General features: G+C 51.4%; 1 pseudogene; it reads left to right on the top strand.

The window, feature by feature from the left end:
* Positions 1-16,962: 16,962 nt before the first annotated feature.
* LOC103650733 (putative germin-like protein 3-2) lies at positions 16,963-18,167 on the top strand (annotated as a pseudogene).
* Positions 18,168-18,754: the final 587 nt, after the last annotated feature.

The following is an 18,754-nucleotide window of genomic DNA, read 5'->3' as shown; positions in this document are numbered from 1 at the left end:
GAGAAAGATGAATAAGCCTATAGGGTTTAGGATCTTAAAAGTGACGGATTTCTATTATTTGCGACAACTCGATTGATTCTATGTCCACATTGATTTTAGATGGTTTTCACCAAAGCGATTATCACAGAACCGACCTAACAAGTTGGAGTTTAACAGTCCGCAAAAGATATCGACCACCAGAAGTTGAAAAGCCGAAACAAACAACCCCCACCACTTACCCAACGAGTGGGAGCAACCCCGAGATTCGCCAACTTTACTAAAATTTCAGCATCATGTATGTCGGCGTTTCGACCCCGGGGGGTCCCTGGACCGACGAGTAAATTTGTCGCTGCGTGTCCCAGCCCAGATGGTTTGGCGCGAGATGGAACACAAGGGAGAAACGCGGCTCGTGTTATCCCGCACCAGGGGGGTGTGCTCGTAGTAGGGGTTACAAGCGTTCGAGAGAGAGAGAGAGAGAGTGAGCCTGTTCGTTAGCTCGTTCTCCCGCGCGACCTTCTCGCATGCAGGCCCTGGACCTCCCTTTTATAGATGCAAGGAGAGGGTCCAGATGTACAGTGGGGGGGTGTAGCTAGGCGCTAACGTGTCTGGCAGGGAAGTGCCTGAGCCCTGTGTACATGCCAACGTAGCTGTCGGAGAAGCGCTTGAGCCCTGCGTAGGCGATAACGTGGCCGTTGGAGAAGTGCTTGAGCCCTGTAGAAGCACAACTGTCGGTGCTGCTGGGATCTTGTTGACGTCTCCTTGCTTCCGTAGGGGGTTGAGAACCACCGTCGTCATGGACGCACGCAGGGAGCCATCATTACTTGTTACCGGGGCGAGCTAGATGGGACGCCGGTCTTGTTCCCACGTAGCCTGAGCTAGCTAGGGGTAGGGTAATGATGTATCCCCCATGGCGCGGTCGGTCCGAGCCCAAGGTCGGGCGAGGCGGAGACTTCTCCTGAGGCCAAGGCCGGGGTCGAGCGAGGACGCGATTCCTCCCGAGGCCGAGGTTGAGGCCGAGCCCTGGGGTCGGGCGAGGCGGAGACCACCTTCCGAGGTCGAGGTTGAGGCCGAGCCCTGGGGTCAGGCGAGGCGGAGACCTCCTTCCGAGGCCTAAGGTCGGGCGAGGCAGAGCTTCCTGTTGCGCCCGAGGCTGAACATGGCTGTCGTCAGCCTCACCCTGGTGGGTGGCACAGCAGTCGGAGCGGGGCGAGCGGCGCTGTTTTCCTGTCAGGTCGGTCAGCGAAAGGGTGAAGTGACTGCGGTCACTTCGACCTTGCCGACTGAGGCACGTGTGTCAGGATAAGGTGTCAGGCGATCCTCGCATTGAATGCGCCTGCGATACGGTCGATTGGAGAGGCGATTTGGCCAAGGTTGCTTCTCGACGAAGCCTGCTCGAGTTGGGCCTCGGGAGTGTCGAGGGTGCGCCCACTGCCTGAGGAGGCCCTCGGGCGAGACGCAACTTCGTTCGGGACTATAGTTCCCGCCCGAGGCTAGGCTCGGGCGAGGCGAGATTGCACCCCTTGGGTAGACGAAGCCTTGACCTGAATCGTGCCCATCAGTCTCTGCAGCTTGTGCTGATGGTGGTTACCAGCCGTGTGTAGGAGTGTTAGGGGTACCCCTAATTACGGTACCCGACAGTAGCCCCCGAGCCTCGAAGGGAGTGTTGGTACTCGCTTGGAGGCTTTGCCGCACTTTTTTGCGAGGGACCGACCTTTCTCGGTTATACTTTGTTCCGGTGGGTGCGCACGAGCGCACCCGCCGGGTGTAGCCCCCGAGGCCTCGGAGGAGTGGTTTGACTCCTCTGAGGTCTTAATGCTTTCCGTGATGCTTCGGCCGGCCTTGTCGCTCCCTCATGCGGCCTGGTCGTAGCTCGGGTGCATGGTCAGGTTCTGAGTTTTTAGGCGGGTTTGTTGACGCTGTCAACGGTTTGGCCGTAGCCGGGTTGCGAGAGCAGCCCCCGAGCCTCTGCACGGAGCGAGAGGACGATCAAGGACTGTCTTGACTTTTATTATACGCCCCTTCGTCGCCTTTCCGCAAGGAGGAAGAGGGGAAAGCACCATGTTGCCCTCAGAGGGTGCCGAACATGGTGTCTCCAGTGAGTTGCTAACGGGTGATCCGAGTGGACGCCCGTGTCCTGTTCGATAAGGGTCGGCTAGTGGCCTAGAGGCGCGCTCCAAAAGTACCTGCAGGTGATTTGCCAGACCCGGACCCGTTCGATAGGGTCCGAGGGCTCGATGCCTCCCTCTAGTGGGATTCCGTTACAAAATCGCTCCTGCTGGTCTCGGAAATGTCCTAGGGTACCTCGGGAGCGTAGCCCAAGCCTCGACCATGTAACGGACGTACCCAGAGTCATCCCTCACTCTGCGTGCTCTGGGGCGGCTGTCGAACCCTTCCGAGGGGCCAGCCTTCGAACCTCTGATCAGTAGTGGGCGCGGAGCCCGAGTGCTCTGGGGCGACTATCGAACCCTTCCGAGGGGCCAGCCTTCGAACCCCTGATCAGTAAGAGGGCTTGGAGCCCGAGTGCTCTGGGGCGGCTGTCGAACCCTTCCGAGGGGCCAGCCTTCGAACCCCTGATCAGTAGGAGGGCTCGGGGCCCGCTTCCTTCGCGGAGAAGGATCCCTTTCGAAATATCCCCTTTCCCGGTCCCTGTTAGCAAGAGAGAGAAAGGGGAAGAGGAAAAGGATATGAATTTAAATAGAGTGGCACACCTTTTTTGACGCGGTCATCATGGCGGAGGTGAAACGATGCCCGCTTCGCCTGCCAAAGGTGTCGCTTGCCCTGCCGAGGAGTTAATGCGACGGGACGGGCGATTCGCGGGGCGGCCGCGTGCGTGGGTTGTTCGAGGAACGGAACATGGGCGCGTCGTCTTCACGCCGTGGGAGAGGGCTCCCGTGCCGCTTCTGGAGGGGACGCGAGCCTGCAGGCGATTTGACCGCTGCTTCCGCTCGTCTGCTGCCGCCATTACTGCCGGTCCACTTTTGGCCACATCAACCGTCGCGCCTCCTCCCGCGGCTGACTGACCCGTGATCGTTGTGCTCGATTGGCACTGTTGGGTCATGCGCAGGGCTGCCTCGAGTCGCGGCACCGGTTCCGTAGTCGAGAAGGCGCGTCATTGGCGCAAGTGGCGGTGCGGTTTCTTGCACGTAGTAACCGGCGTGCCGGTTACGTGACGTGTGGGCCTAGGCCTTCACGCTGACCCACCGGATGCGATGAAGCCGAAAGGGTGCACAACCGTGGTGCGGTTGCACGCCTCCTGCATGGCGGTCCGCCCTTTCGCCTGCTGGTTTCAGCGAGAATGGGGGAACGCTTATAACCGCGGGGTGGTTACCTGCTTCGCGCGCAGTGGTTTGGCTTCTTCCGTTTCTGGTCAGCTTGCTTGACGTGTGGGACCCAGCCCCCGTGTCGTAGGGGGAGGACCCCGGAGCACGTCGGTGAAGACTTTGCCCGTGACACTTGATGATGCGAGTGGGGAGAGCCGCCTTTAAAAAGGGATCGATCCCCCGGGCGATAGCCATGCCTTCGCACTCCCCTCATGCATCGTGCCCTTCCACCTTCCGAGCCCCCGGATGGGGGGCACCCGCGTTGCCTTCGTCTTGTTGCTGTTGGAGGAGCGCGACCTCGCGGGGGTTGGTGCCCTTCAGCCATCGCTCGGCTTCAAGGATTTTCATCATGCAGCCCGGTTGCATTCCCTCACCAATGGTCATCCAGGATGATGACCACCAGTTCGGTGGTGGGGAGAAGCAAGCCGGGCTGCGGCCTCTGCCCCGCCCTCAGCTTCAAGGATCTTCATCATCCTTGCTGTGGCGGAGGGCGAGCTGAGCCAGGGCCTGCCTCCGCTTGGGCCGGCGACCCGCTTCTTCCTCCGGCATTCGGGGGAGAAAGGCATCCTCCAGCTCTGCGGAGGAGGCGTCGTCCAGCCATGCGGGGGAAGGCGAACTACTGCTGCTTGGACAGTGTGCAGCTGTCCGTCCTCCACCCGGGCGACAGTCGCCGGCTGCACCAGGGGGTCGCACAACACGTCGTACGCCGCAAGGGCGGTACTCGTGTTCCGGGATGGTCCCGTTCTCGTTCTTGTGGCGAGAGCGGGAGTGAGGACCTGCCGGTGCGCTTTGGGGCGGCCGCCGCTCGCTGGTGCGGTGTTGGTGGGCAGGTGGTCGCTGTCGTCAGTGCTGAGGTGGTGGTCGCCATAGGTGAGGCTGCTTCTGATGAAGCGGTTGCCCCTGTTGACGAGACCGTCAATGCCACCTGCGCTCCGGGCCTCCGGCTCTTTGGCTTTAATGGCTGGTTCTCGTCCCCCATGAGGGGACGTGAACGAGGGCCTTCCAGCGGTAGCGTTTGCCCTGGGGCTATCGCTGCTGCTGTCTAGCCACCTGAGACGGAGGTCGTTGCCGCGCTGCTGGTGCAGCGGTCGCCGGCGAGCCACCTGGAGTTTGTTGTCCCGCAGGCCCTCTGGTGTAGAGGTTGTTCATACCCGCGGGAGTGGAACCGAAGTCCTGTTTGTAATGGTACCCTGAGTATGGGCGTTTGTTCATTGTGGCTGTCGAGGTCTGAACATCTGGGTATTTGGGCGTGAAGTCGTATTTCTTCCTCATTTCGAGCACTAGGACTCGCTTGTCGGCTAGCTGAACCGCTTAACCGAGTGTGAGTTGCCTTGCGCGGAAGGTGACGAGTGAGATATCCGTATCTCGGAGGCGTAGGAGTCCCTCGGCTCGGTCGGCCTTGCCACTCAAGGCCTCTCTTGCTCAGTTTTAGAACCTTCGGCTGCTCTGCGATGAGCTGGAGCCGGAGGTAGCGGTGTCGGCGTGGACAAAGGCGGAGTCGGCTCGAAAAGAGGCTTCATCGGCCCAGGCGCAGGTGGCTTCCCAGGCCGAGGAGGTGCAGCAGCGGCGGCTGGAGCTTGGCCAGGTCATCCGCGAGTGGGACCAACCTCGGAGTCATGCTGCCGAGGCCGTGAGCCGGGCTGAGGTCCTCGGGGGACAGCTGGCTGAGGCTACGGAGCGGCCAACCGAGATGTCTACTCGGCCCGGGGCCCTGGCGGAGACCCGGGCTGCGATGGCCCAAGCGCGGTGCTGGCGTCCTCCTTCGAGGTGGAGATCCTTCCGCCCGTGTCGCCGTCCGAGGCCGGGCCAGATTCCGCCGATGGTGGAAACGACGCCGAGGGTGCTGATGCTCCCTCTGTCGATGTCTGAACCTGCAGGAACAGTTTGTTTGTAGTATGCGTATGTTTTTTGCGGCCGCCGAGGCCTAAACATCTTATTGTCGTATTATAAAGCTGCGTTTTCTTTCCTCTTGTTTCGAGTATCAGAACTTGTTTGTCGGTAGCAGAATCGCTTATCCGAGCGAGAGTTACTTTTCGCGGAAGGTGATGAGTGAGGTATCCGTATCTCGGAGGCGTAGGAGTCCCTCGGCTCGGTCGGCCTTGCCGCTTACGTGCACTCTTACTCGTTCGCAGGATTCTGTTATCGATATAGTCGAGAAGGCACGAAAATCGTTCTGGCATAAAAGTTTTCGAGCGTTAGGACTTGTTCGGTAGCAGAATCGCTTATCCGAGCGTGAGTTACTTATCGCGGAAGGTGATGAGTGAGGTATCCGTATCCCGGAGGCGTATGAGTCCCTCGGCTCGGTCGTCCTTGCCTCTTACGTGTACTCTCGTCGTTTTTAGGATCCCGCTATCGAAGTAGTCGAAAAGCGCGAAAGACGTTCTGGCAAAAGACTTTTTCCGAGGAAAATTTTGACGCAGAGGGGGTTCCCCCCTTCTAGCCCCCGAGGGAGGGTCGGGCTTTGTCGAGGCAAGGCTGACCCTTCCTTGACGGTTAGACTTTATTTATGTATGTAAAGAGAACGAGGTATATGAACGACTTGAAACATCTTAAGGGTAGAAGCGATGTAGCTATTGGATGTTCCAAGCGTTGCTGTAGACCTCGCCTTGATCGTTGGCCAGCTTGTATGTCCCGGGCTTCAAAATCTTGGCGATGATGAACGGCCCCTCCCAGGGAGGAGTAAGCTTGTGGCGCCCTCGGGCGTCCTGCCACAATCGAAGTACCAAGTCTCGCACCTGGAAGCCTCGGGGTCGAACCCCTCGGGCGTGGTAGCATCGCAGAGACTGCTGATATCGCGCCGAGTGCAGCAAGGCCACGTCCCGAGCCTCTTCGAGCTGGTCCAGTGAGTCTTCTCGGCTGGCCTGGTTGCTTCGGTCGTCATACGCCTTTGTCCTTGGGGAACCGTATTCTAAGTCTGTGGGTAAGATAGCCTCGGCCCCATAGACTAGAAAGAACGGCGAGAAACCCGTGGCTCGGCTTGGCGTCGTCCTTAGACTCCAGACCACCAAGGGTAGCTCTTTCATCCATCGCTTGCCAAACTTGTTGAGGTCGTTGTAGATCCTCGGTTTAAGTCCCTGCAAAATCATACCGTTGGCACGCTCCACCTGCCCATTCGTCATGGGGTGAGCTACGGCGGCCCAGTCCACACGGATGTGGTGGTCCTCGCAGAAGTCCAGGAACTTCTTCCCAGTGAATTGCGTGCCATTGTCGGTGATGATGGAGTTTGGGACCCCAAAGCGATGGATGATGTTTGTGAAGAACGCCACCGCCTGCTCGGACATGATGCTGGTTAGGGGCCGGACCTCGATCCACTTGGTGAATTTGTCGATGGCGACCAGCAGGTGCGAGAAGCCCCCGGGTGCCTTCTGCAAGGGACCAACGAGGTCTAGACCCCACACAGCAAACGACCAGGTGATGGGTATTGTCTGCAGGGCCTGAGCGGGCAGGTGCGTCTGTCTCGCGTAGAATTGACACCCTTGGCAGGAGCGTACAATCCTAGTGGCGTTGGCCACCGCGGTCGGCCAGTAGAAGCCTTATCGGAAGGCGTTTCCCACGAGGGCTCGAGGTGCTGCGTGGTGACCGCAAGCCCCCGAGTGTATTTCTTGCAATAGCTCCTGTCCTTCGGTGACAGATATGCATCGTTGGAGAATGCCTGAGGGGCTGTGGTGGTAGAGCTCCTTTTCATCACCCAGTAAGACGAACGACTTGGCGCGCCGCGCCAGTCGCCGAGCTTTAGCCTTGTCGAGGGGTAGCTCTCCTCGGAGGAGATATTCTAGGTACGAGGTCTGCCAGTTTTGGTTTGGCGCAACCCCATTCCGCTCTCCCTCGATGCACAAGGCCTCACCCTCGGCGGCTGAGGATACCTCGGGCTAGGCCGAGGCCTCCTCGGACTCGGGCGTGTCGTCGATCTTGATGGAGGGTTGATGTATGTCTCTGGAGAAGACGTCAGGGGGAACCGTTGTCCGCCCCGAGGCTATTTTTGCCAGCTCATCCGCAGTCTCGTTGTGCCGTCGAGCGATGTGGTTGATGGTGGTTTTCGCCAGCTCATCCCCGAAGCCTGCTCGAGTTGGGCCTTGGGCGTGCTGAGGGTGCGCCCACTGCCTGAGGAGGCCCTCGGGTGAGACGCAACTTCTTCCGTGACTACAGTTCCCGCCCGAGGCTGGGCTCAGGCAAGGCGAGATCGCGCCCCTTGGGTAGACGAAGCCTTGACCTGAATCATGCCCATCAGTCTCTGCAGCTTGTGCTGATGGTGGTTACCGACCGTGTGTAGGAGTGTTGGGGGTACCCCTAATTACGGTACCCGACAATGTATAACTTCATCTTTCGCTTTGTCCCGTCTGCCAGCATTGTGTATATATAGGGGTGGATATCAAGCCAGCTTGGGTTGGCTGATCCGAGTTCGAGCTGACTTGTTAAGCTAATAAGCTAGCTTGGCTCGGCTCGTTAAGCTAACGAGCCACTAAGTCAGCTTGACTCGACTCGTTTAGCTCGCGAGCTAGAGAAAAAATGTATATAATAATTAATTTCAAACTAATTTAGCAATAGAAAATAGTAATTATACTCATAATTTTTTGAAGCTTAAATTACTGTAGGGGAGGGCCTACAGTATTTTTTATTGCATAAAGAGAAAAAGAAAAGGTAGATACAGGAAGGAAAACGAAAATTACAATACAGAACACTGAATCCAGGTTTTAATTATATCCCCTATCGCTGGTTTAACTCAGTGACACAATAAATTCATTTCTGTTTTGAACATGTCCCGACATCCTTCCACCGTGGGTAGAATCTCATTGAACACCCAATTGTTTCTGCTTTTCCAGATGCACCAGGTTAATAGGATGATAGTTTCAAGTTTCCATGGGACTTGCCAACGTCTTCTGATCCTCAGAATGGTGTTGATTAAATCAGTTGAACATGGCGGGGAGATTCTAATAAAGGACCAGCATCTCCTAGCAAAACTGCATCTGAAAAAAAGATGGGTGACTGTCTCTTCAGCTTGTAGAATACAGTTGTCACAGGTGTATGAATCCAGTAGCATAGCTCGCTTTCTTAGAAGTGCCCGGGTATTTAACCTGTCCTTAAGTAAGAGCCAGAAGAAGACCTTGTGCTTGGGTTGGCATTTTGATTTCCACAACCAAGTGAAGATGGGATGGGTCCACTGGTTGCCCATCAAATGAGAGTAAATCTTTTGTGATGAAAAGAGGCTAGCAGAAGCATTGCTGAGCCATTTGTCTCTCTGATTATTATGCGGAAGATTAACCAAAAGACCATTCAAAGCTTGAAATTGAACAAAGGCCTCTGCTGACAGTGGGGTGTGAAACATCTCGTGCGAAGCTGCCAATCTTGCTTGTTGGATGGTGATGTCCTTGCGTCAGGCAAAAGACCAAAGTTCTGGATACTGTGCCGATTTGCAAATACCATCCCAGTTGTCATGCCATAGAAGAGTTATTTTTCCATCTCCGATCTCCACCCGAGGAATTCCCTTAAAGGATTCAAGAGTTTTAAGGACGTCTCTCCACCAGAAAGAACCAACTGGTTTATCTGAGGGCAGAGAAAGGCTATAATGATTGGCCCAGATGATATTGATCCAAGGGATGTCAGCTTTGTTATAGAATTTATGAGGATTTTTCATGAGTATGGCTTTATTTTGTAATGCCAAATTTATGACACACAATCCCCCTGAAATTTTGGCTTGCAAACTGATTTCCAAGCAACTTGAGGGGGTTTCTTGGCATTTAAATCTGCACCTCTCCAAAGGCAGTGCCGTCTGAGTTTGTCAATATGTTTGATCACCGTTTTGGGGAGCTTGAGAGTGCACATGTAGTATGTTGGAAGTGAGGAGAAGACTGCATTAACCATTTGAAGCCTGCCAGCCTGTGATAAGAAGATAGAGGTTGACGCCAGTCTTTTTTCAATTTTCTGAATAAGAGGAAGAAAAGCACCCAGGTTGGGTCTTTGTAATCCCAAGGGAAGCCCTAAGTAAGTGAATGGCATTGATCCAATTTTGCAGTGAAATGTATTTGCAAGGATTTCCATTTTCTGGTCCGTGACATTGATGGGATAAATATTAGATTTGTGGTAGTTAATATGAAGCCCTGTGGATTCAACAAAAGAATTGAGCATCGCTTTTAAAAAGAAAAGTTGTCTAGGGCAAGCTTCCATTATGAGGATAGTATCATCTGCATATTGAATAATAGGGAAATCCGGACCACAATTGCTCGACAGAGGGAGCCATAGAATGCCACATTCACAAGCCTTGTTGACAATTGACTGCAGAAGATCAGCTGCAAGAACAAAAAGAAGTGGAGACAGAGGATCTCCTTGTCTAACTCCACGTTTGCAGTGAAATCTTTTCCCAGGAACTCCATTCAAAAGAACTTCTGAAGTGCCGAAATCAAGAATCATAGAAACTAGTGAATCCATTTGTCATCGAACCCCTTGTGTCTCAAAACCTCCATAATAGCTGCATGTTCCAATTTGTCAAAAGCCTTTTCAAAATCTAGCTTTAGAATGACCATTTCTTTTCTAGACTTATGGCAAAGGGAAATGTATTCAAAAGCCCAGGCTAAGCAATCCTGGATCGACCTAGCCTTGATAAAACCATATTGATTCTGATGAACTAACTTTGTGATCACCTGTTGCAAACGATTTGCTAAGATTTTTGTCAACACTTTAACACTTGTGTTAAGGAGGGAGATAGGCCTATAGTCACCAACTGAATCCGGAGAACTGTTTTTGGGAATGAGAGTCACGTATGAACCATTAATGATGCGCATGTAGAGAGATCCTTCAAAAAAATTATTGCATAATTCATAGAAGTCAGGGGCAATCACCGACCATCATTTTTTCACAAAGTCCGTATTAAATCCATTTGGACCTGGCGATTTATTTGATGGCAGACTTTTAATGATCTGATCAATCTCATGACAAGAGAAGGGGAGCTCAAGTTCTGACAAATTGCCAATCGACTGAATCAAGGACGGTAAGTTAAAAACCATGGATGTTTGTTGAGAAGTCCCCAATCTGTTCTTGAAGGCATTGAAAAGCATAGATTCTTTGTCTGTATGAGAAAGAGTCGTATTTCCATTGTCATCCTTTAGCGTCAAAATAAGGTTGTGTCGATGCTTAACAGTAGCATTGGCGTGAAAGAACTTAATGCCAGCATCACCTAGGGTGACCCATTTAATTTGACCTCTTTGTTTCCAATAGGTGCGCTGTTTAGATAAAAGGTCATGCAGATGGAGGATAAGAATTTCTTTGAAGTTCCATTCCTATATAGTTAAGTCTCTACTCTCCTCAATGAAGTCCAATAGCTGAATAACCAATTTAACCTTATCAATCAATTTTTCTAAATTAGGGAGAGACTTACACCAAACTTGGATCGCTTTGCGTGCCCTTTTAAACTTGGCCATGAGCCTTTTAGCTGGGTCTGGTTGGAACAGAGGCTGACTCCAAGAATCTTGGAAAATTGAATGGAAATCTTCAAGCTGGAGCCAATAATTTTCGAATCTGAATATGGGCGGTTTGGGAACATTAATTTGGACATTGACCATCCAAGGAATGTGATCTGAGGTTCCTCTAGAGAGCGAAAGTGCAGAAGTGACCGAGAAGTTGACGGACCATGCCTGCGAAACAAAGCACCAATCCAATTTTCGAGTAGAGGGTGACGTTGCATATTTGACCAAGTGTAAGCTTGTCCTTTGAGAGAAATTTCTTGAAGCCCCAACTGACTGATTACCAAGTTAAAATTCATCATTCTGAGATGGTCCCCTCCAGGTTTATTGCGGTTTTTTGGAGATATGATCATATTAAAATCGCCAAGGAAGATCCATAGTTTGTCATCATTAGTCTGAAGACTGGAGAACCAAGAGAGAAATTCCTCTCTTCTGTGAGGGGTACATGGGGCGTAAATGTTGGTAAGCCACCAGGCTTGATTAGTCAACTTTGTACGAAAAGAAATCATGTGACCGAAAGCATTTTGATCAATCACCTTAGCATCAAAATGAGAGCCTTTCCAGATTGTTAAGAAGCCCCCAGAAGCGCCAATAGAAGGTCCAAAAGCGAACTTATCAAAGGATCTGTTGCAGAAGCGACGGATGCAGGAGTCATCGAAGGACTCTTTCTTTGTCTCTTGAATACAAATGATGTCACAGTTAGTTTCCATAATGTTATTGCGCAAGGAATTCCATTTAATATCAGAGTTGATTCCTCTAATATTATGGGACAGAATTTTCAAACTGCGGTGCAAATTTTGAGGGCCAGAAGCCATGGATGAACAATAATCTTCGCACTAAGAAATCCCGGTATGCATAGCATACACCAATAGTTCTTCATAAAAAAATTGCCCATAAACAGAAGTAACCAGAGAGCCATTAAGTAAGCATGACGTGAGGGACAAAAAACTTCAAAGGGGCCAAACTAGAAATTTCCAAAAGGAGCCAACATAACAAATAACAGAAATTCCAAACACCATAATTATCCATGCCGAGAATCAAAGAGTCATCGACTCTTTCAGAGTTTGTTACGACAAACAAAAATAGCGCCACATGCGCACCGTCACCAACAGTTATCATGTTGCTATACATGGGAAACCACCAAAATATCCACCAACCGGGGCACAGAAGACACTGTAAGGCCCAAAAAGGGGAGGCAAAAGCCTTACAACCCCGTCGAGGCACTAGATCCCGCATCATCATCATCATCATCAAAGAGGGAGTCCACCGCCTGGTCTTCAGATATCCTGGGCTCATCGTCCTTGCTGCTGGGAGGAGCATCTGGCCTCTGAATAGCAATACCAGTGGCCCTGGATCTGCTTAGGTCATCAGGATTAAGTTTGGATGGGTCCACCTTACAAAATTCAGCTCCCAACTTCTTGATGATATCGTGCTGAATGGAGGGTGGAGCGCATTGTGCGCAGCATGAACAATCCCTTTTACCAATCCTAGTGCAGGTTTTAAATCCCTTGGCCTTTGCCCTAAGCCTGGCACTCCTCCTAACTGCAGTGTCGACCATGATAGGCTGCCTTTTCCTAAGAGCTGCCTTTGTCGGGGATGGGGACTGTGGCTCAACATGGGTGTCCTGACTGGAAGGGAGCAGACACTTGGAGGGAATCTTGATTAAAATGGTGTCCATGCTGGGCTCGACGAAGGTAGAGGTAGCTCCTGACAACAGAAATTTCTTGGCCCAGTCAAAAGAATCTGGCCTGAATAATAGGTCCATGAAGAAAGCAGCCCAGACTTTTGGAACAGAAACAAGGCCAGCATTGTTGGGGAATAAATCAGCCCAAGAAGAGGAACACTTTCTGGCCATAAAATCTTCAAAAGCAGGATCAGGGATGGACTACTCCAAATGTAACATGAGGCCCACATTGATGTTATCTTCAATTTGCATGTTGTCTTCTCCCTGGTCGTTATTTCCCTCCAAAATCATGTCTTCGGGAGGGAATGCTGGCAAGGCGAGAACTGCTTCAGCCGGCACCGGGGCTTCCTCCTGATGGAACTGGACTCCCTGAGGGATAATGATATCGTTAAAGTAGCCCACCGATTCATCAGAAGGAAGGTCCTCAAGACCCGACAACTGATAACTGAACTGTTCTTCTGCATTGTTCGCAACGTTTGCATTATTTGCATTGGCCACTGGCTCAGGGAGTTGAGCCTGCTGAACTGGCCAAGGGTCCCAACCTTCATCATCATTGTTGGCAACATCTTCCTCAACATTGTTCCCTTCCATGGGAGGAATGTTGAGATCGAACTGAAAATTGGCCACCGGCTGACCCATTCCAAAAATCTCTACTGAAAGCTGGTGCCCATCATGTGGGTAGGGTGGCACGGGATCCTCATCTTGAGGTTGAGCACCAAGCATAAATTGTTGCACGATGTCACATTGGACAGTCCATGAAATTCCCTGGAAACCTTTAGCCACCGAGAACACGATGAACTGGGGCACTTCCTGTAAAGATGTCACGCATGCCCAGACCAATAATCTAGTTGCATTATTTGGGTCAGGGTCCCACATGAGAACCCTCCCAAAGGCTCTGACCGCAGATGTGCTCATGCGTCCAGAAGTCCAGAGGAAAACCAAGACGAAGAAGCTAACATTCATGGTTAAAGGTTAGGGCACGCCGATTCCAGCCCTCATTGTGTCGAATGACAGTAAAAGAAAAACCTAGGGCTTGTTGTGGACCCAATGCCACTAAGTTGTCCCTGTCAAACGCGAACCTGAATCACACAAGTGCCTGTCCCAAATGGGAGCGCTGAATGCTCCTGACTTGAACACGCCGGACCCCCACAAGATACTCACGAATGATATCCTTAAAGATGTGGAAATTGACCTCATGCTCCGGCAAAGGTTGAACAAGCACAATGCCCCAATCTTCATGCGCAGAGGGTTGAGGACGAGTCACAGTACGCACCATGATTTCACGATGATCGACCTGCTGCGCCACAAAGCCATGGGGGAGGAACGACACAGGATCAACTCTGTGAAAAGCCATTTCTTCAGCGGCTCTGAGAGAAGCAAACCGCGAAGGCGGCGGAAGCACCACACTCAGCGGAGAGCTCAAAGTCGACGGATTCTTCCACGGCAGCGGAGCGGAATGGGGTTTTGTGAACAGTGCAAGTTCCATGGAAGGCGAAGAGTTTCTACTCGATAGAACCGCCTGAGTGAACTCAGCAAAATTGTTAAAAAGGGCGGCGAAGGAGGCCCACCTGTAAGCGACAGCAGAGGGGGCCTGAACCATAAACGCGGGGGATACACCCAGGAGGCTTTCTCGAACTTATTGGGGAAAGAGCCAAAAGGCCGTTTGCACTTCTGCCCCGAAAGACCAAATATTTGTGAATTTTTTCCTGAGAGAGAAAGGTCCCAAATATGACGGTGGCCCGTCGCCGCTGGGTCTGCAGAGCCATTAAGTCTGGGGACAGAATCCTGCCCCAAATTCCCCGGGCACTGTTCCATAATCTTCTTGGGCCACCAAATCAACTTCCGCGGGGCCCAAGGGAGAACGCGAGAGGTCCTCAATGATGACCGAAATCCGGAGCTAGCAACGCGGCCGATGTTGTAATTTGAATATTTTTGAAATTGCGAACGAACAACATATCCTTGATCAATGGCGGGGCGGAGTGGGAAGGAAATCCGATCGAAAACCGAATGCCGCTGCTTTAATCTTAAGGAAGAACGTCCGGGCCTTCCCGGCCAACCCAAAGGAACCAAGTTTCCACCTGACAGAGCTGGCTTACGAACGATATCAGCGAACGAGACCGGTGAAGAACGGCGATGAGAAACCAATTTCCAAGACTTCGATTCTTCCTCTGAATAACGCTGCCATTCAATGATCCAATTTGGACCGCCAGAGTTCCATAGGTGCAGATACGCTTTGAACACAGAGCAGGAGTAAGAACGAAGCCGATAAACCGCGAAACCAACATTCTTGCAAGAAAGCGAGAAACGAAAGACCCGATCAGAAAGGGGCGAGACCCTGAATAAGTCCGCCGAGCCACCAATGAAAGATTGAAGGAGAAGCCCCACAGACTCTGAGCACAATCGCAAGGAGCATCTGCCAAAGGAGACGACTAAAAAAACTCATGGCGGTCGAAGTTACCCGGGAGGAGGTTGATCGAGCGATTAAACTTGCTGGAAATCCAATCCTGAAAGCGAAGACCGTCGGAGAAATCCAAATCCGAGCATCCCAAGCCAACCTGAGGACCCCCCATGGCCATGTGCTGGGGGGCGCACCAAGTCGAGACGCGCCGGCGGACACCGAGGGCGACCAACGCTAGATCAGCAAACTCTTCTCTCTAACACAGTGTGAATATGTCGTGTAAAGCACTGGTAGTTTCATAGACCACATCAATGTAACACCAAATTAAGACAAATTATCAATCACAATTCACACTCAAGTTCATTAGTTTAACCCACAATTATATTCACATAAACCAATTTAACACATAAACACAATTCATCAATCATTAGTTTAATTCATAGGCCATAGACACCACACATACATATAAGTATATAATATGTTCATCAGTTGTTAAATAACTGATATATAGTTTCGTTTTGCTAAAATGTGATAGTTTTTTTAGCTTGAGAGCTGACTCGTTAACAAACTGAGCTAACTCATTAACAAACTGAGCTAGGACGTTAACTTCGTCCGTGAAAAAATTCGAACGAACTGATCCGAATAGAATCGATCTGACGACGAATCGAGCGAACCTGACACGGGTAATTCGTGCGGCCCTAATTCTATACACGTCCAGCCAGTTGCTTTGCTTGCGAGGCATGTTAGAAAAAACGTGTACAATGCAATATGCCTTCTTCGTGAGGCATTTTTTTTTGTTTCTTCTAAATACTTCTTCTCTGTTAATATATGTCTGACACATTTTTGTCGGTGGGGCTTTGAAAAAAAAAATATATACTTACGGTACAGCTACGTACGGCGCTGTCCATATTATTGATCCCGGAGAAGAATGAATTGAAAACAGTATATATATCTATCTAGCTATATATATATCTACAACTAACGGACATGCACGTACGCATGCAACAATATAAGGTCCCGGCCGATTATTATCACTGCATGTGAATCATCTGGACATTTAGGTACTTGAGTATTTGTGTACATGTATATTGTATACACTACCAGAGACGCGTTATTTACCGAGTGCAATATATCATGCATTCAGTAAATATAGACTTTGGTGAGTGCCACACTTGATAAAAAGTAAACACTTGGTAAAGAATGTTTTACCAAGAGCTGAATACTCGTCATAAAAAGATCCTCGACAAAGAACTCTGCTCCGCTGTGTTCGGTAAAGAACTCTGTTCCATGTTCCAGTAGTGATAGTGATAGGTGCGTGTAGCTTAGGCACGCCCGGCAGACTTTCTGTAGCAGGAGTTGGTCGGCATGGATTTGTCAAGTACTGGATCAAGTGCATGTGTACTACGATCTGTCGTCGTATTTATATACACAGACGCTTGCCGTACTCACGGACTCTAAATGAAACGCTACGCATATTGAGTCACGGTTCCAGTAAAAATCTCCTACAGCCATGCACTCTACGCACTACTCAAAAACTCTAACGAGCAGGGAAACTGTATTCCTAGAGCTTGCTTCCGTGCTACTGGATGGTACTCTGGATGGGACCGGAGGTGGGGCCCGAGACGGAAGTCGTGGGAGGCTGCGCATGCATGCAGTGGTGGAGGTGGGCCATGCTCGCCTCCCTGCATTGGGAATGGTGCTGGTCTTCTCGCAGTGGCCGGAGGTGGATATAGGGTAGACATTTAGAGTAAAAATGAGTGTGGAGGATTGTGGTATAGAGTAAAGAATTTTGCTGACCAGGACAAAATATTCTTTTTAGGGTAGAAATTTAGAGTAGTATGAGTGCGGATAGCCTTACCTAGCTAGCTATATGTGCAGCTGATTATTATGTGTACTACGTGATTTGTTGGGTAACTATACGTCTACCTCGTATCACCATAAACACAGCTAGCCGTTGGATGATACATGCATGCATTATACGGTGCATATATATGGTTCATTGCCAGCTGTAGTACGTGCCATGTACCGGTCATGTGTTTATTAAGCAACTGGTAGCTTAGGTATGGGAGCCACCACACCACTATAAATACCTCTGCTTGCTTGCACAGGCACATCCAACAGCTCGCTGGCTCACAACAGCGCTGCTAGCTAGCTTGTCAGCAACAAAGTACATACTTTTTATCCACGCGTGGACCAACGAACTATGGCCAACAAGCTGGCTACTACGTCCCTCCTCGCCGCCGTCCTCCTAGCGCTCGCCGCCCCCTCACTCGCCGGCGACCCGGACATGCTCCAGGACATCTGCGTCGCCGACTACAAATCCCTCCAGGGACGTAAGTCACGCGGATCTAATCTAATGCATGCATTTCGGTGATCTCGATCTCCACGCGCGCGGCACGCACACCCTATTATTAGCTACTATATATATATATATATATGCCTTACTGCAGCACTGCGGCTGAACGGATTCCCCTGCAAGAGGCCGGAGAACGTGACGGCGGACGACTTCTTCTCCAACGCGCTAGCGAGCCCGGGCAGCACGTGCAACGCGCTGGGGTCGGCGGTGACGCCGGCGGACGTGCGGACGCTGCCGGGGCTCAACACGCTGGGCGTGTCGGTGTCGCGCATCGACTACGCGCCGTGGGGCGTGAACCCGCCGCACGTGCACCCGCGCGCCACCGAGGTCATCTTCGTCCTCCAGGGCTCGCTCGACGTCGGCTTCGTCGCCGCCACCGCCACCGGCGGCAGCCGCCGCCCGCCTGTACGCGCGCGCCGTCGGCGCCGGCGAGGTCTTCGTCTTCCCCCGGGGCCTCGTCCACTACCAGAGGAACAGCGGTGGCAGCCCCGCCGCCGTCCTCTCCGCCTTCGACAGCCAGCTGCCCGGCACGCAGCCCGTCGCCGAGGCCCTCTTCGGCGCCTCGCCGCCGGTGCCCACCGACGTGCTCGCCAGGAGCTTCCAGGTCGACGGAGGACTCGTGGAGGCCATCAGGTCCAACTTCCCGCCCAAGTAGCTCTGCCACTGCCGTGCTCATGCATGCAAGCGCCGGCCCCGCGCGTACGTACTTGTACTTACGTGCGATCGATGTGTGTAACGAGCGTGATGGTTTAGTTCGTTGGCCTGGCCTCTTCTTGGTGCGAGGTCAGGAAGATGGCACCGACAGTTCACTGTTGCTGTGTTTCAGTTAATTTCTGCATGAGCCACTTGTATGTGTAAGGTGGTGTGTATCTGTCAACGAAAATACCTGGCAAATGAGTGTCCTCGTTGTTGCCCCCTGTATATTAATTGTTGCTATTGCAACATATTCATCTGATAATGAAACCGCATTAATAAAGCACGCATACAAAAGCTATACACATAAGGTGAGGATACAACAAAGGGATCCCTCTCGGTTCCACTACCCAGATGAATGTTCATGTTGTTGGTAGCAACCCAAGTAGTGTTAACAAGGCCGAGAGTTATACTTATAAGAAGCTATGTTTGGTTTGGAAATCGACTTCTCTGGAAGTCAAGTGACCATGCTTAAGTGAAGCAATCATGGTTAGACATGATTATAATGAAGGATTGGATTTTTCCAACATGTTCAATTGTATCGAGTAATATTCGGTACTGAATTTATGAAGTGGATCACGAGAACAAGAACCGAAGGTAAATGCACGGGTAAGACCAACCCTATAAGAGGGACAAGGGGGCAAACTGGTGTGCACTCTTTGATGTAATCCAAACCTTTCAACAACCCCACAATGTTGTATCGCCGTTGTAAAACCCTACCATGTTAATATATAAAAATTCAAGTGCTATTCGTCCACTGTTGCAGTTTCAAAAAAAAAAGAATCAACATAGGCCTAAGAAACGAATCGACACTGATCCTAAGAATTGGATTTCTCTCGAAGAAGTTGGAGAGCAGAACTCGAACTATTG

Source organism: Zea mays, chromosome 3, assembly GCF_902167145.1.
Source record: "Zea mays cultivar B73 chromosome 3, Zm-B73-REFERENCE-NAM-5.0, whole genome shotgun sequence".
Lineage (NCBI taxonomy): Eukaryota > Viridiplantae > Streptophyta > Magnoliopsida > Poales > Poaceae > Zea > Zea mays.
Note: the sequence above shows the minus strand (reverse complement) of the source record. Positions and strands in the feature narration are given on the sequence as shown.